Raw genomic sequence first — 19,822 nt, 5'->3', positions numbered from 1 at the left:
GCAAAAAGTCAGCCAAATCAAAAAGTCAGGAGCCGAAATCACCAGGACCTAGCCCTGCTGTGCCACTCAACCTTGACCTTTGTCTTAGTTAGGGTTTAATTGCTGTGAACAGACACCATGACCAAGGCAAGCGTTATAAAGGACAGCATTTAATTGGGGCTGGCTTACAGGTTCAGAAATTCAGTCCATTATCATCAGGGTGGGAGCATGGCAGCATCCAGGCAGGCATGGTGCAGGAGAAGCTGAGAGTTCTACATCTTCATCTGAAGGCTGCTAGCGGAAGACTGGTTTCCAGGCAGCTAGGATGAGGGACTTAAAGCCCACGCCCACAGTGACCCACCTACTCCAACAAGGCCACGCCCACTCCAACAAAGCCCACGCCCACTCCAACAAAGCCCATGCCCACTCCAACAAGGCCACACCTCCTAATAGTGCCACTCTCTGGGCACCATACAAACCATCACAGCCTTCCAGCCCACAGAAGTGGAGGACACAAATGCCCGTCTTCTATAAGCTACCCAGTCTCTGGCGTTTCGTTCGTTTCAGCAGCTCAACCTGACCTAAGGCAATGCTAGCACGGAAGGCCAGTACCTCACTGCATCAGACACCTAGAAACCTGGGTGTAACTCTAGGCTCAATGTCTAGACTATGCAAAGAAATGCTACAATTCAATAGCAAACCCTTCAGCCTTGTATTTAAAGCCGTACACAGGCTATGAATAGGAAACTCACATAAGGAACCCAGATGTCCAGTGAACACTCAAGAAGATGCTCAGAGTGACCAGTAGGTGCAAAGCTGGGAATTACAACACTGCCTCTTTCCACTCACTCCTGCCCCACAGTCAGCTTTCTGTTCCTGTAACAGAATACTTGAGGCAATCCTCTTTAAAAATGAAAAAAAAAACAACTTTATTTTGTCTCATGGGTTCAAAGCTTTCAGTCTGTGGCGGTCTGAATAAGAATGGCCTCCTCCACAGACTCATGTGTTTGAATATTTGGTCACTAGGGAGTGGCACTATTAAGAGGCGTGGCCTTGTTGGAGTGGGCGTGGCCTTGGAGTGGGCGTGGCCGTGTTGGGGTGGGCGTGGCCGTGTTGGGGGAAGTGTGGCACTGAGCACTGGGAGCAGGGCTTTGAGGTCCCAGATGCTCACCAGGCTAGTAGCTCATGGTCTCTTCCTGCTGTCTGTGTAGAAGTAGAACTCTCAGCTCCTTCTCCAGCACCCTGTCTGCCTGCATGCTGCTCTGCTTCCCGACACGATGACAATAGACCAAAGTTCTAAACTGTAAGCCAGCCCCAATTAAATGTTTTTCTTTATAAGAGTTGCTATTGTCATGGTATCTCTTCACAGTAATTGACCCCTAGAGATTGTCGCTTGGTCAGTAGAGAAGCAGCAAAGCGTGGCAGCTGCACAGGAGGAAGCCTTTACCTCTTTGGGACCCTGAAGAGAAATACAGAAAGAGCTATATCCGTTGAAGGCCACATCCCAGTGACCTAAGATTGCTCACCGGGGTCAACCGTCTTGAAATAAGGTCACACCAAGCTACGACCAAGCCTCTAATGCATTGGCTTTTGGGGAACACATAAGATCTCAGGCCCAGCTCACACGAAACTACCCCAAGCATGGACCCTCAGCACACAGATGAGTTTCACTTCTGCCAAGCTCAGTGGTACTTAAAAGAAGGGAATGCTCCATGTAGGGCACCTTCCACAACAGGTGGTTGTGACTCCTCTGTCAGCCAGTCCTATTAAAGATCAAGGCTAGGTGTGGCTGTAAAATCATAAAAAATAAAATGGGGTCTTTTACCCCACACTAGGTCCGGCACTGCAGTGCCCTAAGATATCTGGTAGATATCGTCATCTCAGCCAGCAAAGCCTCTCACCCACTCTGCTCCATTCCATATCACACTGCTGATGGCTTCTCTCTGAGCAATCTCTCTACCCATCTAGTTCCCAAGGCAGGTTGCCATCATACCAGAAATGTACATCCCAATTCCATGGCGGCCTAGTGTCTCCAGTCACCACAAACTCTCTTGAACTTAAGTCGCCACAGGAAAGAACACACAACACAATAACCTCTGACTCAATTGATAAGATATAATTGCTAGACACACAAAACCCTGTACACATCCATACCTTAAGAATATTCATAGCATCTTGTAAATACACAGAGTGAAATCTTAACATCCGCCTCCATGTCCTCTCTGCTGCCTCTCTCTCCCTTGCTCCAGTCTCCTCCTCCTCTCTAAAACTTTTCTCCCGCCCATCCTTCCTTCTCATCCAATGACAGGCCTCGTTCTATCTTGTACCTGCCTTCACCTATATGACATCATCCTATAGGTAGGTGGCCCAGAAATCAAATGGCCTGCATGTAGGACACAAGGTGAGACGTGGCCGTGTGTGACTGCATCCTGTGCTCTAGGAAGTGACCCTGCTCTCCAAATCAGGTGCTAATTGCGTGACAAGATCCATCTCTAGCGGCATTTGGATATTTCAACAGCTCCTAATTTGTCCACTCTAATGATTTCTCATGACTTAAAAAAAGAAAGAGAGAAAAAAAGAAAGAAAGAAATTTGCAACGTATTTCATTAAAACAGAAAACCTAGCCATCCGACGTCAGATGTTTGGGTGCTTCATGACAAGGGACGTCACCATTGCAAGCACAGAAAAACCTGGTGGGTTTACTTTTAGCTGGGTGTTAGCATGAGGTGTTCAGCTCAGGGATGAAAGCCGGCTTCCGAGAACACTTTTCACCACTTACAAATGGCCTATTTTCCAAAAAGAATTCAGGACGTCGGCTGGAGAAAAACCCACGTTTCTAAGAAGACAATAAGACCTTTCCATCTGTCAGGCGCTGCCCTGGGAATTCCTCTCTGGTCCTGTAAACATGAATTGTGCTCCTGAGAAGCCTTTGGGTTCCAAGTAGCATGGACGGTGGGTGTCGTTTAGCTTTATCCAGCCAGATTAAAAAAAGGTGCCTGGTCTGTCTGACTTCCCTCCAGTTCCTGGTTAGACCTGGATGATGGTGTTTTTCTAGACATGTGTGACCTTCCTCAGCCTTAGAGGGGTACATCATCATCCCTACTGGGAATGGCTCAGCAATTCCAAATCCTATCAGAAGATAAAAAGATACAGTAACATTGGGTATTATGGGTAGCAAGTATAACCACTTAGAGAGTCTGGGAAAATGCAAGGAGTAATATTGTGTCTTGTTGGGGTTGGGGATTTAGCTCAGTGGTAGAGCGCTTGCCTAGCAAGCGCAAGGCCCTGGGTTGGGTCCCCAGCTCCGGAAAAAAAAGAAAAGGGGGAAAAAAACCCCAAAAAACAAAAAAACAAACAAACAAAAAACCCAAAAAACATCGTGTCTTGTTGCAGCCTCACCCCACCCCCCCACCCCTGCCCCAAAGGTGGACGAGTCAGGATCCCTAAGGACACCTGATAGTAGGAGCTAGAGGGAGCACCAGGAAGCAGACAAGGGAGGACTTTTCACGTTTGTGAATGTTGAACCTGGTGTTGACGCTGTGCACCTGGATAACATGCAATGAGGTGAGCATTGTGAGGAATTCAAAGCTGTTGAAACTCAGTCCTCAGTCTGGGGCAGCCACTGACCCTATTATTCTAGAGATTCTCTGGCTCTCGGTGCCAAACTCTGCCAAATACCTCAGAACCACCTGGTTAGTCTCAATCACACAAAGGCCTCTGCCCCTTGGTTTAATTTTCTGTATTAGTTCTCTTGCTTACTGCCATCACAAAATGCCCGACAAAAGCCAGTTAAGGAAGGCAGGGGTTTACTTGAGAGCACGGTTTGAGGGTATAGTCCACGCTGGTGTGAAAGCATGGAGGAAGGGGTGGGAGGCAACTGCTCGCCTCGCATCTGCAGTCAGGCAGCAGAGAGCAATGATTGCTACCGCTCAACTTGCTGTCTACCTCCCGCCTTCTCTAGAACCATGGGATGGTGCCACCCGGAGAAACTGTTCTCTGCTCAGTTCACACTCCCCAAAGTGTGTTTCCATGGTGATTCTGAATCCCATCCTTTTGTCAATGAAGACCCGTTGTCATAACAACTTTCAAAATACAAGTCAAACCAGCGACTCAAACAGCAGCTTTAAAAACCCACACATTTTAAGCCAGGCAACCCAGTTTTCATGATTTGATTCTTACGTACCACAGAATGGCTGTGGAGAAAACAAGACCGATTTCCTTAATTAAACTGTGGTGTTTCTGAAGGCGCAGAAAACTTTGTGTGTGCACTAAAAACGCCTCCATCCACAGCATACGCTTGCCTGAAAATCTGAGCCAAGGTGTTGCAGGCAGTGTTTGTTGGCACTTGATGGGTGGGAATGTGAACACACTCTGTACGACCAGGACCACGGCTGAAGTGAAGCCACGTGCAGCAACATGGGTGAGCACAGCCAGAAACACCTCGGATTCGTCATTCACTCGATAGAATTGACTTTTGGCCATTGAGCACCCAGCAGCGTTTTCCCGCTGCCAATTTTTCTTTTTCTTTTAAATCCACAACTCCCCAATTCAGTTACGTGACCCACAGCCAAGAAGCTGTGTCTCAGAGGCAAAGGGAGATGACTTTGCTGAGTCTCTCAGAATCCTTGAATTGGAAGTGGAGTGCCAGGACAAACGGGCTCAGTATGAGGGCAGAGTCAGACTGAACGTCGCCAACAGCAGGCAGGCAGCAAGGATTCGAAATACAACACAGATGCAGCTAGCTGTAGATTCCACGCTGGGAACTTGCCAGGCCCTAGAAATGATCCAGTGGTAGAACATGATCTATTCGTGGATTCATCCACACCTGGCAGCTTAAAAGATAAACTAAAAAAAAAAACAAAAAAACAAAAAACAAAAAACAAAAAACGAAACAAAACAAAAACTAAAAAATGTCTGTCACCGGGTGCCTTCCCGCCTAGCACACTGACCTGCCTTCCTGAAAGGAACCAACCAATTGGCCGGGCTTCCTAGTCCACTGATCTAGACCTGACCAATAAGAGCGTCCCCGCTACCAGCCTCCTAAGTGGACTGGTTACGCTCACCATGTGACCTCGGTTGAGCCAGTCAGGGTCCTTCAAGCGTCTGATCTGGGAAGCAATGGGAGAAGCTGTTTGCTTCTAGAGACATTGTTAATCCAGATAATGGGCTTTGGGACTCTGCCAGCCTCCTCTCCAGCCTTGGAGGGACAGGAGGACATCACAGGGCCCCCTACCAAAGAACCTGTGGGTTCCCTTTGTATGAGACAAGATCCACTTGTCCTGAGAAGCCTGTCTGAGGAAAATGGCAGTCCAGAGCCCATCTAAAAGGAGTGCTACTAAGGTGGGGCTTAGAAACTATTTTAAGCACATTATAGCCTAGTCCTCTCAATAGCTAATATCTCCCCTGATAGACAGAGGACTAGCTAATTCAGGTCACTCAAAAAGGCCAATGATTCACGTTTTACAGATACAGATAGATGATTATGTTATAGATAATTTTTTCAAGCATGCATACACTCTTGGACTTCTTCCCTTTCCCCTCTTCCCTCTCTCCATACCCCCCATCCCGTGTGTGTGCACACACGTGCTCTCTCATATATCCAGGGTGTTATTTATGAGCTGAAATCAGTTTCTCCAGGTGCTGGGACGTCCCCAGAGTAGTAATTTCCTAAATGATACCCCATCATTCTGGAAGAGTTAATAAAACTTCTCAGACAATACCGGCCTCACTTTTCTCAGAGTCATTTTCAAGTCGGTTAAGTCAAGCTGAACACTTCTAGAACGCTCTGAGCTTCCTTATGTCAAAAGGATTTCACACAGCTTCCTCTGGTGGAGGGCTTTGAGGAGTCTGAAGTGGTAATTTAGAATGTTCTGGAGCCATAGAATGCTTCACAAGGAACACGTCTAGCTAATTCCCCCTGAATGTCTTCTAGACTCCCTGGGATACCCACAGCCTCCAGATCAGAGGTCCCCTCTCCCTGCCACCATACCACAGCTCTCCACAGTGGCGTGGCCCAGACAGACCTAGGACTGACCCTTTCATCAGATCCCAGACCCTTTTAGGCTCAGAAAGGTTCTCTATTGGATGACAGACACCAGGAATTTCCAGCCTCCAACCCAGCCAGCCACTTTCACTGTATCTACCCAGGCCCTTGTTGGAGTCCAGGGGGTTTAGCCACTTCCCAAGGCAGTCCTCTCTCCTCCCCACTCAAATCGAGAGCCACAAGGAGTCTCAGACGGGTGTAACTCAGAGAGGTGGTATCTATGAGAGATGAACTTGTGGGGGGCCAGGACAGGTTGCTGCATCTCTCTCACAGAAGCTTGCCTGGGTTTCAACGAAGACTCCATGATACAGAGTGTGGGAAACCGCAACTGAACTACACATGCCTGGAGAAGAAGAAAGTTCCAGAACAGATGGGTAGCTATGCTGTGTACATTGTCTTCTTGTTTGGGGCGTGGAGCGACATGGGTCTTCTTCCACCATAGCAGTAGGAGATGGACCCAACTGAATCCCAACTCACATGCTTAGTAAATAGACAAGGGGGAGTGAATTTAAGGGGGGGATGTGAATTAATTTAATTAAGTATATCCCCTTTAAACAAGACCGTGTGCATGCCTAAAGACCCCTCTTTGAAATGAGTCCTCTTCTATACTAGCTTAGAACCACCCAAAAGGGGGAAAATATTATTTCTGGTTTTTAATTTATTTATGTAGAAACATTCAATAAAGCACATTGTGAACTTTTTTTTTTCCCCTAGCCATCTCAACATTTCAAGGCTTCGAGAACGACCCGAAGGTCAGCCAAGCATGGTTAAAAAAAAAAAAAAAAAAAAAAAAAAAAAGCCATAATGCTGGAATTGTTCCGGATTTAAAATGCTAGAAGAGAAATATTTCCCCATCCTTGTGTTCCAGCGGAGCCGAGAACACTGCCGCCCATTGTCAGCAGCCTTGGCCTCATCCAGCCCAGAGCCCTCACCCAGCCACTTCACACGGCCACCGGCACAGATCAACCAAGCACTCAGGCCCATCCTAAGCATGGATTCTAACCATATCATTAAGCAGGCGGTACAGTAGTTGAGTTCTAGAAGGTTTTTTTGTGTTGGATAAAGATGCTAAGCTTCCTCAGTATCCCCAGGGAGATCAGGAGCGAGCGTGAGACCCTGAGTCACTTTCCAAAGGCAGCTAGAAGGAGGGCCACATGTGATCTGGTCCTCTTCCCTGAACCCTACCTACAGTCACACGCATTCTAATGCAAACACACCCCAGGGCTCTGGACTTGATACACACTCAAGTGTCTAGAGGGAGGCCAAAGCAAGGACTGCAGAAGGCCTCACTGCAGTTGGGGGACTTTTATAGTCAGGTCACTGGGACCTACCATGATGGCCCCTGCTGGCCTTCTTCTTGCTGAATCTTGCGTGAAAGGTTAATGGTGATGGTGGAGACAAGGGAAGACACACCCAAGAGCCATTGTTTGGTCTGTTGGCTGGGACATGCCCAAGCCCGTGTTCGGTGTTTGTGTTTCTGTGGCCTCATCCCTCTGTCACCCTTCCAGCCAGTTGGCAGGCAGAAAATGAGTGATGGCCCAATGTTTGCTGAACTCCTGCCCAATACTGGGCATTGTTTTAGTTCCAGGATGAACAGATACAGCTTTGTCTCTCAAGGACCTTATTGTCCATTGCAGAAGAAAGACAAACAAATAAAACAACATTAAATTAACAATGTCACAATCAGAGCACAAACGGTGTGCACCAGAAGTCAGAGAAGAAGCCATTTATTCCCTACGGTGTCTTGGTGTGTGGCGACCGTGACAAGCCACTTGTAAATAGTTGTCAGTTCTGTGGTGATGTTTTAGAAGACCTGCTTGAAACCAATCTGGGTGCTATGCGACTCCTAATGTGTAAAAGTGAAATACACACAAACAGCCATAGATAAGGAGGGCAAAGGCCATGGAGCAACAGGTGAGGCTCTGAGGCTCTTACCCTGCCCAGGCGAGGAGAGTCACCCGCGGGTGCCCGCTCACAAGTAACCCATGCTGTAGGCGCAACATTGAAAATCTTCACAACACTGAAGAAGGAAACAAGACAACTGGAGATCCCACAGCAGAGAGCAAGACTTTGTCTAAATCTCTTACCTCAATGGAAGAAGTACTCACTCTGCAATTGACCAAAATAAAGAGGGAAATAAGATGAAGGAAACATCCCTACCCAACCCCCACCCTCCACTCCCAACAGTGGGCAAAGGGGCACCTTATCCTTGGTGGTGTTCTTATACCAGTCAGGGGCAGAGCAGATGACAATGCTTTGTTCATCCTAGTTTGATGCCTGACTTGGTGGCCAGGCTGTCTTATGCCTAGGACTCATAAAAGTCAAATCAAATCAAATCAAATCTCTGATTCCTGACTGTGAATACAACACGGCCGGGTGCCTCAAGCCTCTGCCATCATGACTTCTCCTGCCATGATGGACTGTGCCTTCAAACTCAGAGCCCCAAACTCACCCTTCCTTCCTGATTTCCATCCAACTTCCGGCCCCCACAGCAGCAAGACCCTGCAATTAGTGCAGAAGATGTGGCTGTCACAGATACTATGTCTACTCAAAGGAAACACTTTGACACTTTGTATCTGGACACTAAGAAAGATGTTTTGAGAAATGACCAGACCCCACTCCTGGTACTAAAGTTTTATCACTGTTATGACCAGACAACTGACAGAAGCAAATTAATGAGGGACGATTTTTATTTTGGTTCAGATGCTTCAGCCTACAGTCCTTGCTTCTGTTGTTCTGGTGAAGCAGAATGTCAAAGTGGACTGAATGTGGAGGGTGGGAGGGCGCTTCCTGAACATGTTGTGTAGGGAGCAGAAAGAGTAAAGACCAGTGACTAATTTTGGTCCCATCTTCTTCTTTTTTTTTTTTTTTGTTCTTTTTTTTTTCGGAGCTGGGGACCGAACCCAGGGCCTTGCGCTTCCTAGGTAAGCGCTCTACCACTGAGCTAAATCCCCAGCCCCTGGTCCCATCTTCTAAGGTTGACAGACTGTTCTAAAAACCACCACTTCCCGGAAGTCAAAACAGCCAACGCCTAAGACTGTGAGGGACATTCATAGCCAAATGTGCTGGTGCAATTTTAAAAGTTTAAAAGCAACTAGCATTGGAAAATTAAATATTCTTGCCTCAATGGTTGATAGATTATGCAGAGAGAAAGTACTAAGAATTCTTTTTGTACCTGAGAGCAAAGTATTAGCCACTGTGGACCAAACAGCCTGCTCTTGACTCCTTGACTCTGCCTTTTCAACTTTGGGGTCCTAGAGAGCTGTGGACAATTGTCAAACCATGGTTGAATTAGAAATGCAAGAGCTTGACACCTACACCCCCCACCCCTCAAAAAAATCAGTACAACAATTCTGTGTAGTTTAATTGGTAACACAAATTTACAATATTAAATGTCTATTATTTATAAATCACACGCATTCTGTTTAGCAAGAAGTAGAGTGGGGAGGGGGGCTGGAGAGATGGCTCAGAGGTCAAAAGCACTGCTGCTGTTCCAGAGGACCTTAGCTTGGATCCCAGCATGCATGATGGGTAGCTAACAATTGCCTGTAACTCCTGCTCCAGGGGGGTCGGATGACCCTTCTAGCCTGTACAGATGCAGTACTCGTGTAGGAATCAGACACACACACATGAGATATAAAAAGATGAATCCTTGTGAGAGGAGGAACAGAACAGTATATGCGCGCGCGCGCACACACACACACACAGAGAGAGAGAGAGAGAGAGAGAGAGACAGACAGACAGAGAGAGACAGAGACAGAGACAGAGACAGAGACACACGCACACACGCACACACGCACACACGCACACATGCATGCACACACAGACAGGGTATTCCTATGGGGAGCTAGTTGCTGATGTTTTCACATCTGGACTATGGCCTTCCCAGCCATCTGCTGCCCAGCCTCACCTTCTGAGTTATTCAGTTGTCCCAGCACCCCACGCTTGTCCCTATGTACAACAGTTCTGAGGAGCAGCAGCGGTTGGAACTGGAGTGGGCATGTTGCAGAGTCAAAGTTGTGGAGAAATACCAGGAGACAGGTCCTCAACCTCCAGGGAGTACAGCGCTCTGTCCCTTTGACCATGGCCCAGCAAACCCCATAGACTGCTCATCTTGGGAAGCTGAGGACCCTTGTGTGTTATTTCCAACCCCTCTCCTGAACTTGTAGCCCTCGACTGCAGCATCCTGGCTCCCTCCACAGTCCATGTGATTCAGGGCTCTCTCCTCCTGTGATATATGACAGGCCTCTGGGTTAACCTGAGGGCCTGGGCCAGCCCTGCGACACTGACCTATTGAGGGTCTGGAAATAGGGACAGCAGAGCGACTTCAACAGATGGTTGTGGAGAGTAAATGGGAATGAAAGGGGAAGGACTGTTACAGTATTGATGACCAGGCACAGAAGGCACGGGGCACAAGGAGCTGAGTCCTTGAAGCCAGAGTCTGGGAGGCCAAGGGCCACTCTCCAATGTAGAATCAGCAGATGAGTGTCCCCAGAACCTGCCACTGTGTATTGTTCACAGAGGCAGCAGGCTGCTTGATGCCTTCTCTAGCCCGTGGCTCTGAGCCAGCGAGGCTGGTGGTTCTGCATGCGCCTTTGTCCTTTAGCAATGAGCTGAAAGCCATCCTAGGGTGTGGCCGCTTCATAGAATGTTCCCATGGACCCCTGTCCTCAGCCGTGATCGCGGTTGAGTGCCACACTCAGTGCCTCTTGTGCCTGCCTTCCGTCCCACCAGCATCTGCACCTGAGAGTGGGCGTGGTTGGCACAGAAGCTACAACTGCCACCAGTGCCTAGAGGCTGGACACAGGTTGGGGCAGTTTATCTTTCACAACACAGCTGTGAGAGCGGAGAGGCTAAAACCCAGCACGTACCGCCCACACACTCACATGCCCCAACTGGACAGACTTCTCCTTCCCTTTTTAGCTCCTGCCAAGGCAGTGATCCCCAGTCCTCTCTGGGTCAAAGGTATGAACCTCACTGTCCTGAAAATTCCCCAGATTAAGCCTGTGGCTGGCAGGACAGACTAGGGGAAAAGTTGGGGGTGTGTGTGCGGGGGGGGGGGGGGGCATTGCCACAGGTGGTCTTAGATTTCCCTTGTGTCCTGCTTCCAGGTTGATGGGGTAGGTGGGAAGCCTGAGTGTGGGGGTGAAGGGCTGGGGGCTGCCTCAGGGTGTCAGGAAGCTTCCCCAGCAGGAGGTTGGGGCCCCTGGAAAGACGGAAAGTTTGCCCGGAGTTACTATCTGGACAGTAAATAGTTGTTCTATTGCGGGGGGGGGGGATCCTCCAAAGTTTCAGGACAGGGTTTGTGGGTGCCTATGGAATTCAGGTAGTTTGCTGTCTTCCAGAATTACAGTAAGGACCCACCATCCACAACCCCTGCAGTCTTGCCCAGAGTGTAGAGATTGGTTGCAAAGAGGAAGGGATCCCTTCGGTGTTCTGTGGTCACCACGATCTGGGGTCCGCCCAAGCAGCTTGTGAAAGAAACTTTAAGCTACTGTTGCCCAGAATGCAGGAGTACCTGTGAGAAATCAGAGGGGTGCCGCTTGGGGATCCACAATGTCTGTGTCGGTGTAGGTAGAGGAAAGTCTGACCAGTAGAGTGGCTATTGGCAGGACCTAGCCAGGCCCCCCAGAAATGCCATTCCTGCTAGCAAACCCTGGATAAGCTTTGAGACTGGAATGTAGAGCACCCCCCCCCCGACTTTTCTGCCTCCCACAACCCAATTCTTGACGTACGCTGGCAGATCTGGGCCCCTGGGATGATATTGCGAGCCTAGTACTTCCTATTCTGTATCATAGTCTTTGGGGACAAGGATTGTTCTTTATTTCCCCCACGATGGCTCCCTTTGGAGTCTGGGAAAACGTAGGAAGTACACAGACCATGTTTTTGGGAGGGTGAAGGTTTTCCACAGGAACTCAGGTCCCCCAGAGAATTATGGGTACCGTCAAGCTTCAACTGGCCTTTGCCGGCAAACGTCTTTATACAAGGCTGTGGTGGCTTATGGTCTTAGCCTTTTTCTGTACTAGTTACTGTCATGTAACTAGTGATCTTGCAGAAAAATCCTCTGTGGACTCTGCGGGGGCCGACACAAAGGAATACATCTTGATTCTTACACCTTGACCTTCTTGGCTTAATGGCCCTCTCAGCTCTAAGGCTCTTCCCACAGCGCCCTCTAGAGGTGAGTCTCTAGGACCGCAGCCTCCAGCTCTTGTCCTTTGCAACACTCGCAATCGGTTCCCTGCAGCAGCAAGTATCCGTTTGGGGTTTGAAAAACGCCAAAGAAGATTCAAGTCTTGGTCAGAGCAACGGGAGAGAGATAACTGTCTTACATTCTCCCAGTACTTTAAGGACATACTCAGGCTAACTGTGGTTTGTCAAACCAGAAACTCCTCCCTATCCCACCTATGGGGGGGGGGGCGTGCACGTGCGCACCCCTCCCCCCCAATATGCGGAAGCTGTGAAGGATTGGGGTCAAGCTAGAGGTGCCATGTACCCGAGTCTTGCTCAAAACAGCCCTGCATCATGACATCTCTCTCAAGCCTGGTGACCATATGCCATTACCGCCAGAGTCCAGTGTAGCATCGGACCCCTGAAGACTGGGAGGGGCTCCTCCTGTGGACTAGCGCAGGAAAAGCTGTGATTTAGTCTATGGTCCTTTACTGATACGGTCCAGAAATGGAGAAGAACCATCCCCCACTGGGACTTTCCTGGGTGGTTTTTCTCGTGCCCAGCCTCCACTCTGCCCTCCCCCAATGTTCACCAGAAGGCCATAACTTCAGGAGCATCTCGCTGCCGGGGACACCAGCAGTCTGGTCTCCACTCAGCTTGGCTCCTGTGGACACTGGTCTGCCCATGCCCAGCCATCAAAGTTTCTGGGACCAATTGATTGAAATTTTACAAGCCCCGTGAGAAGAAGGTCGTGGGTGCTTGCATTTCCTAAAACGCCATTTCTGGGGTAGCAGGTTCAGGGTCTCTTATCCACGGGGCTTGCAAACAAAAGTGCTCTTGGGAATGTTTGCATATTTCTAATTCGGCATCTTCTGGTCAAGACCCAAGTTTAAAGGTAAAGTTGTGTATGCGTCGTGAACTTACCCACACCCCAAGAAGTTAAATACCGTTTTTTGATGTACTTAAACTTCACGGCAGCCCATCTACTGAATGAGGTGAGGTGTGGAACTTTCCATATGTGAGTGTCTCTTACACACACACACACACACACACACACACACCTTTTGATGGTTGCACACACACACACACACACACACACACACACACACACACACACAGGGAAGTAGCATGAATTTCATATATTTGGGTAGTGGATGCTTGGGCTTTATCAACTCCAGCCCACGAAGGCACAGCTGTTGGCCATGTTCTGGACTTTCCTCTCCCAGAAAGCTCAGGGTCTCTCACTCACTACTGCCATTTCTGGGAATATCTGTGTACTGCGGCTTCTCTGCCTTGTTTCTTTCTCTTGCCAGGAATCTCCCTACCACAAGGCTGAGAAGGCCCTGACTCAGCCTCTTTTCCGGATAAAGACGTGGCTTGCAAGCTGGCCTGCTTTTCTGAACATCGCTTCATACTTGTTCTGCTGAAGCCGATGTGGACCAGGATTCAGGCACAGCTGATTAGTACCTGTGCAGATGCTCATTCTGAACGCGCGCGCGCGCGCGCGCGTGTGTGTGTATGTGTGTGTGTGTGTGTGTGTGTGTGTGTGTGTGTGTGTGTGTGCGCGTGCCAGGCTGATTTCCCACCGAATGTACTGAATAGGAATTTATCTCCTTCCCTCTTGACTGTACTGCTGTCTGTTTGTTGTTTGTACCTGTTTCTATCTCTCATATTGCAAGATCCAGAGAGAAAGACCTGCTTTCATTGGACTCCGAAATCACTGGCATCGACCTTGACACAAACCTGAAAACCCAGCTTCCTAAGCAGAGTTTGGCAGACTTAGAGAAAGAAGCCTGGATGATTCCACTCTCAGACTCCTACCTGGTCCATGCTTGCTAACAGCCCCACTCGGAGCCCAGGCTGGGCACCAATGGCCACTGTCATCGCTAGAGATTCAGAGCTTGTGAAATGGGAGCCGATGCCTCCCTAGAGGAAGACCAGGGATTCCAGCCCCAAAGACTAAAGGTTTTGGTCTGATCCGTTCACCACAGCTCCATCTCCCAGGTAGCATGTGGACCTCCCTCCTGCCCACCTGAGGCCTCAGCCCGGTGTGGGGTTACCATGGTTATCAACATGCTTGCTTTAACTGGTGCGACGGCCATCTCTGCTACTCTATAAAAGGATATTTAGAAATGCTTTTAGAGACGCGTGAAGTATCAGGCTGAATATGATCTGAGGAGGCCTTCCGCCACATATTCTGTCCCCTCCCATAGCCACCTACAGTCTGTACAAACTGAGAAACCCTGAGCTAGGATTGCCTGGTCCTTTGTTCGGCTCTGCCTCGTCTGGGTTGGAATGAGGTTCTCACTCTGAAGGGAAACCAGAGCTGGAGACAGGAAGAGGCTGGATCCTACAACCTTGGGAATCAAGCATGCAGAGCCATATCCCTGAGCACTGGGACGGAGAGACTTTGCTCCTACAGGTCCTCACCACATGTTCTTTTTTTTTTTTTTCCTTCCCGGAGCTGAGGATCGAACCCAGGGCCTTGCGCTTGCTAGGCAAGCGCTCTACTACTGAGCTAAATCCCCAACCCCTGACCACATGTTCTTGATGCAGTAAAGATGGCAGAGGAGCAAGAAACACTCAGACCCTACGTGTTTCAGACCGGTTCTCGGGGATGGGGGAGGTCCTGGGGTGTGAGGTATAAGTAAGCTCTTAGAATCTCCCACTCTAGCCGCTCTGGCCAAAGAGAAGCTATGTTAGGGAGAGGCATATCGTCAAACTGTTTGAAATACTTGATCTCAAGAACTAAAATTTCCCCTGAGAGCCTCATCCCCCACCCCAGGAAGAGATTTCACACAGTTCCCACAGTTTGCAGGAGAGATTAGAACTCAGACAATGTGTGTGTGTGTGTGTGTGTGTGTGTGTGTGTGTGTGTTTTCATGGTGGGTGGGGGTACAATTTGAACAAGATTGTGTAGTGAGAATTTTGGTTTCTTTAAACACACACACACACACACACACACACATACACACACACACACACACACAGAGGAATGTGCTTTCGTTTTATACAAGTACACTGTAGCTGTCCTCAGACACACCAAAAGAGGGCATCAGATCTCATTACAGATGGTTGTGAGCCACCATGTGGTTGCTGGAGTTTGAACTCAGGACCTCTGGAAGAGCAGTCTGTGCTCTTAACCATTGAGCCATCTCTCCAGCCCGTGCTTTCATTTTTTTTTTTTTTTTTTTGGTTCTTTTTTTCGGAGCTGGGAACCGAACCCAGGGCCTTGCGCTTCCTAGGTAAGCGCTCTACCACTGAGCTAAATCCCCAGCCCCCCGTGCTTTCATTTTAATTCCAGGTGTGGGATATGGGGCTGCTTCATAGCAGCTGGCTATGATTTGCCTCGTGCTCTAACAGAGGTGTGATTTTGGCCAGCTGCAGAGAGTTTCCTTGGTGTGTGATGAAGGAATTCTGGGGATTTTTCAGAGGGTGTATTCACGCTAGCAGCATGGTGGATTGTTGGTGGCAGTCTACTAAATAGTTGTACACAATGAAGAAACAAGAAGAAAACAGATATCCTGACCGCAAAGATCAAACTTGCCCCCAACTAGCTCGAAGCCCCTACCCAGCAGGAAGTAGTCTAAGGATAATGTCGTCCCTCTTCCAACCCCTGATTTTTTTTTCAGGAAGCTCCTCCCTTCCCCACTCTATCCTTTTTTCTCTCTTATCTAGTGTTGGGGGCAGGGGTGAGAGGGGGAAAGAAGAGCCCACAAAGTAGCAAAAGTCTAAGCTACAGAACTGCTTAGCTTTGCCCTTCATTTAAGCCTGATCCTCGTGTGAGTGCCCCCACAGAAAGACTTGGGGGGAATCACTGGATCCCTTTGTTCTTCCGAATGTGGACAAGATGAATCACCCTTAACTCTCAGTTTCATACTGTTGTCTTTTTAATTGGCGATCTTGAGGACAAACAGCCAAGCCTAATTTACTGGGGTTGTCTGGGCCCAAGCTTTGACCCGAATCATACCAGCACGTGATGACTGTTTGCCCACCTGGGCCTGGGTGATGCCACTGCTGTAGGAGTATAAGCTCACACGGTCCTCTGTGTCTGAGGCTCTGGGTCATGCTGTGAGTATGTGTGTGTGTGTGTGTGTGTGTGTGTGTGTGTGCGCGCGCGTATGTGCGCGCGCATGCACACAAACGTCTTTGGGGCCTGGCCTTTGAGAAGCCAAGGAGGCACATTCAAGTATCATTAACCAGGTGACTGATCCCCAGTAATAACCCCAGATGCGAAGCTTGAGTGGGCTTCACTGGGGGATCCATGTCGGTCCCTCTCCCAGTATGATCACATACAGAGGCCAGATCCACTGCTACTGGAGGACAGCCAAGCCAGTGTCTTCTTCTCTGCCCAGCATCACAGTCAGTCAGGGTTCCTTCAGAGCAAAGGGGAGCTTAAATGTACATCACGTGTTCTGTGGCACTGCCTGGCACATGGTAAAGGATCAATAGGCGTCACCATGAAAAATCTAGCCTCTAGGGTCGAGAGATGACCCAGTCAGTAAAGAGCTTGCCATGTAACCTTGAGGACCTGAGTCTGGTCCCCAGGACCTACACAAAAAGCTGGTCCTGGAAGGCCGGGGAGTGGCTGGAAACCACTGGATTTGGAGTTGGTACCAGGGACTTAGCTCTGGGCTCTGCTAATCAGGCAAAGCACACAGAGATTCTCCCTATGAGAGCCATGGCCCTCTTGTGGGTGGAGTTCGGAGAGAATTCAGAGAGGAACTGGGTAAGAAGAGACGTAGGCTATATCTAGGAGATGCCAGGCTAATGAGAAGGAAAGGTGGGCTGGAGCCTGAACAGGGCCTAGGTCTCTGTGGGATGCGCAGCCCTGGGACAGGACAGCTCGCTGTAGGCTTGCTGGGAGCACAGCTGAGTGCCCTGAAAGATCAACCATCATTCGGAAGGGAAACAAACCAGCCCTGGCTCAGGTTGTGGCCAAAGAGGTAGAGGTGTTTCCTGAACTTGAGAAACATCTGCCAGGGAGCTCAGGGACCCCAAGCCACCCATTGGACTCTCTGTCTAAAGTGGTTGTGATGGCTGTGGTAGCCAGGTATAGCAGGGTTCCCCACCCACAGTGCCCGTGGCTCCCGCCTCCCTGTTGGTTCTGGTTTATACTGGCCTCTCTTCCTCGTGGCTTAGTCGTGGTGAGTCAAAAGGAAGCAGGAAGTCAAAAGTCAAAAGCAGGAAGAGCAAATTAAACACATCGACAGGATTGGGGTGCGTACCAGGGCCCAGGAGCCACCTGTGTATCGAGCAATCATAGTCTCAGGCACTTGTCCATTACTCAGAGGGCCCTCAAGTTCCATCCCTGGACCCCACATTCACACTAACAAAACCAACACAAGTCAACAGACTCATTAGCTTTCCACAATCCTTCTGTACCTGAGTAGGGGAGTCCGGATGCTTCACGAAACAAATGGAATAAATTAAACTTCTAAACTTGGTTTTTAAAATGTCTGAGGGGGATTTAATTAGCAGGATGGTTGATGAGGTTTTTGTGGCCAGAGTTTGGCCAAACATGCAAACGAGGGCCCCTTGGAATGTGATTTGAAAATTCCCAGATGTACTAGCTAAATAAGTAAAATTCCGGGCTGGAGAGATGGCTCAGTGGTTAAGAGCACTGACTGCTCTTCCAGAGGTCCTGAGTTCAAATCCCAGTAGCCACATGGTGGCTCACAACCATCTGTAATGGGATCTGATGGCCTCTTCTGGTGTGTCTGAAGACAGCTACAGCGTACTTCCAGACAGGAACTGAAATCTGAGACAGCCTGAGTACTCTGATCCGCTGCTCTGAGGAGGACCCAGGTGGGCTAACTTAATGGACACCCATCTGGTAAGCGGTCATCTGTGACAGTGGGAAGGGATGGGACAGGTCCAATATACCTGCACAGGGGAGAGGGGCCGGAGGGAGCCATACTGCTCTTGTGAAACTAAATTAGTATTGGTGCCCGCTCTGGAGAAAGAGAACCAGGAGCCATTCCCTGGATCGGACATCTACGATAGCAGCTCAGCTCCTTGGGGAACCTGGATGCCATTAGAAATAGGATTCATCGCCAAGAAATGCCACGGGCTTCTAGGGGCTGAGATCATCGACAGCAAGCCGATCTCGATAGTTCAATAGACAGGAAGGGGAAAGGTGCAAAAAAGAGGGCTCCTGGGGGAAGCTAGTGACTCCTGTAAGGTTAACTTGTTTATAGGTACAGCTTGAAAGTCAAATGGCTACTCCCTCCTCTGAAGCAGCTCCAGACCTCAGCATAGGGACATGGTGAGCCAGAGGCCATTCCAGCTACTCTGGTGACATCCTCAGCCAGGGTTCCTGTAACTTTAATTTTTTTTAAGCCCACTTTTGATGATGGTCCTTAAATGCTTTAACCTCCCTCCTAGCCTGCTGCCCACCAGAGGTAGTGGGAAAGAAAGGATATGGGGAACCTGTTTAGAAATGGTTCTTTGGAGAAAAATCCCATTCGTGCCGTCAGGAAATCAGCAGTTCAGTTCACGGGCCAGCAGCAGAAGCTGGATCACTCGTGGATGTTTGGCAGGTATACCAGAAGTCCAGTTCAGCAGAGTAGGGTTAGCAAACCAATCGTCAGCAGGGGGCGCTGCCTAGCAGAGACATCTAGGCCTCAGCCTCCGTACAAGTCAGCAGGAGGGACCAGGTCCGGCTGAACACCAGGAAAAGTTCTCAGTCAAGCCTCCCTCAGTGAAGATGGGAGAAGGCACAAGGCAATTGTTGTCCAGCCAGCTCTACAGGCAACCCAAGCTCAGCCTACATTATAGTCTGTTGCGTCCTTTTTATATTCCCTCCAAACATCATGCGTCCTCCACGGTCTTGCCTCAGTGAGCAAGTCTGTCTCAGCTGGCATCACGCTGCCAATCGGCCCGAGTCTACTGAAGCAGTAAGAAACTGCGACACACTACCAGAATTTTTTTGGGGGGTGCATTTCTTTCTATGGAGTCCCAACAAATGGCACTCAGTGTAAGGCAGACCAATACATGTATGTTGTTAGCAAAAAAAAAAAAAAAAAAATACTTCACGTGTCCTTTCATGGGCTTAGCAGAACACCCTCTCTCCTGTGTCTGCCTCAGTGAAAACGTTCCCCCACCAGTCTGCCTTAGTCTTCCACAATTTTCCAACACAATTCACTTTCCAAAGAACCCTTTAGTTTCCACTTCAGGCTCCAGCACAGGCTCCTGCCCTGGATGCCCTCATGCCCGCCCAAGGTTCCTAGGGCAGCACTTGGAAGTCCTGGAGGTGGGAGCTCCAGCAGGAGTAAGCGCTAACAGCCTGTCTGGAGACATCCCAGGTTTGCTGGGGGCGGTGTGTGTGTGTGTGTGTGTGTGTGTGTGTGTGTCCACTTACCTGCCCCAGGCCCCGAGATTTATGCAAGCTATATCTACTTCTTCCTCTCTAGGCTCCCTCTAGGCTATGTAAGCCCACTGTGCTCATCCCTGTATGCGGGGGTTGTGCCAGTCCAGCCACTGCTCGAAGCAGCCAGATCTTCACTTTGCAGATTAAGCGGATGGTGACCAAGAACCATGGTGGCCAAGGTTGGATTGGCGGCCCTGGTACACCTGACAGAAAGATGAGTAAACCATAGCAATCTTGCCTAACCTAAATGGAGAAGGGAG

General features: G+C 49.3%; 1 long non-coding RNA gene and 1 other non-coding gene across 2 annotated transcripts; both read left to right on the top strand.

Annotated features, from left to right (window-relative positions):
- Nucleotides 1–8,197: 8,197 nt before the first annotated feature.
- On the top strand, nt 8,198–8,340 carry LOC120099076 (small nucleolar RNA SNORA48). Its single transcript, XR_015646057.1, has one exon. It is a non-coding gene; the product is annotated as a small nucleolar RNA SNORA48 (small nucleolar RNA).
- Nucleotides 8,341–10,943: 2,603 nt separating this feature from the next.
- On the top strand, nt 10,944–14,764 carry LOC147998563 (uncharacterized). The gene is made up of 3 exons (XR_015645994.1): nt 10,944–10,987; nt 12,049–12,200; nt 13,504–14,764. It is a non-coding gene; the product is annotated as an uncharacterized LOC147998563 (long non-coding RNA).
- The last annotated feature ends 5,058 nt before the right edge of the window (nt 14,765–19,822 follow it).

This window comes from Rattus norvegicus, chromosome 20 (assembly GCF_021556685.1).
Source record: "Rattus norvegicus strain SHRSP/BbbUtx chromosome 20, alternate assembly SHRSP_T2T, whole genome shotgun sequence".
NCBI classification, from domain to species: Eukaryota; Metazoa; Chordata; class Mammalia; order Rodentia; family Muridae; genus Rattus; species Rattus norvegicus.
This window is presented reverse-complemented; position numbering and strand designations above follow the sequence as displayed.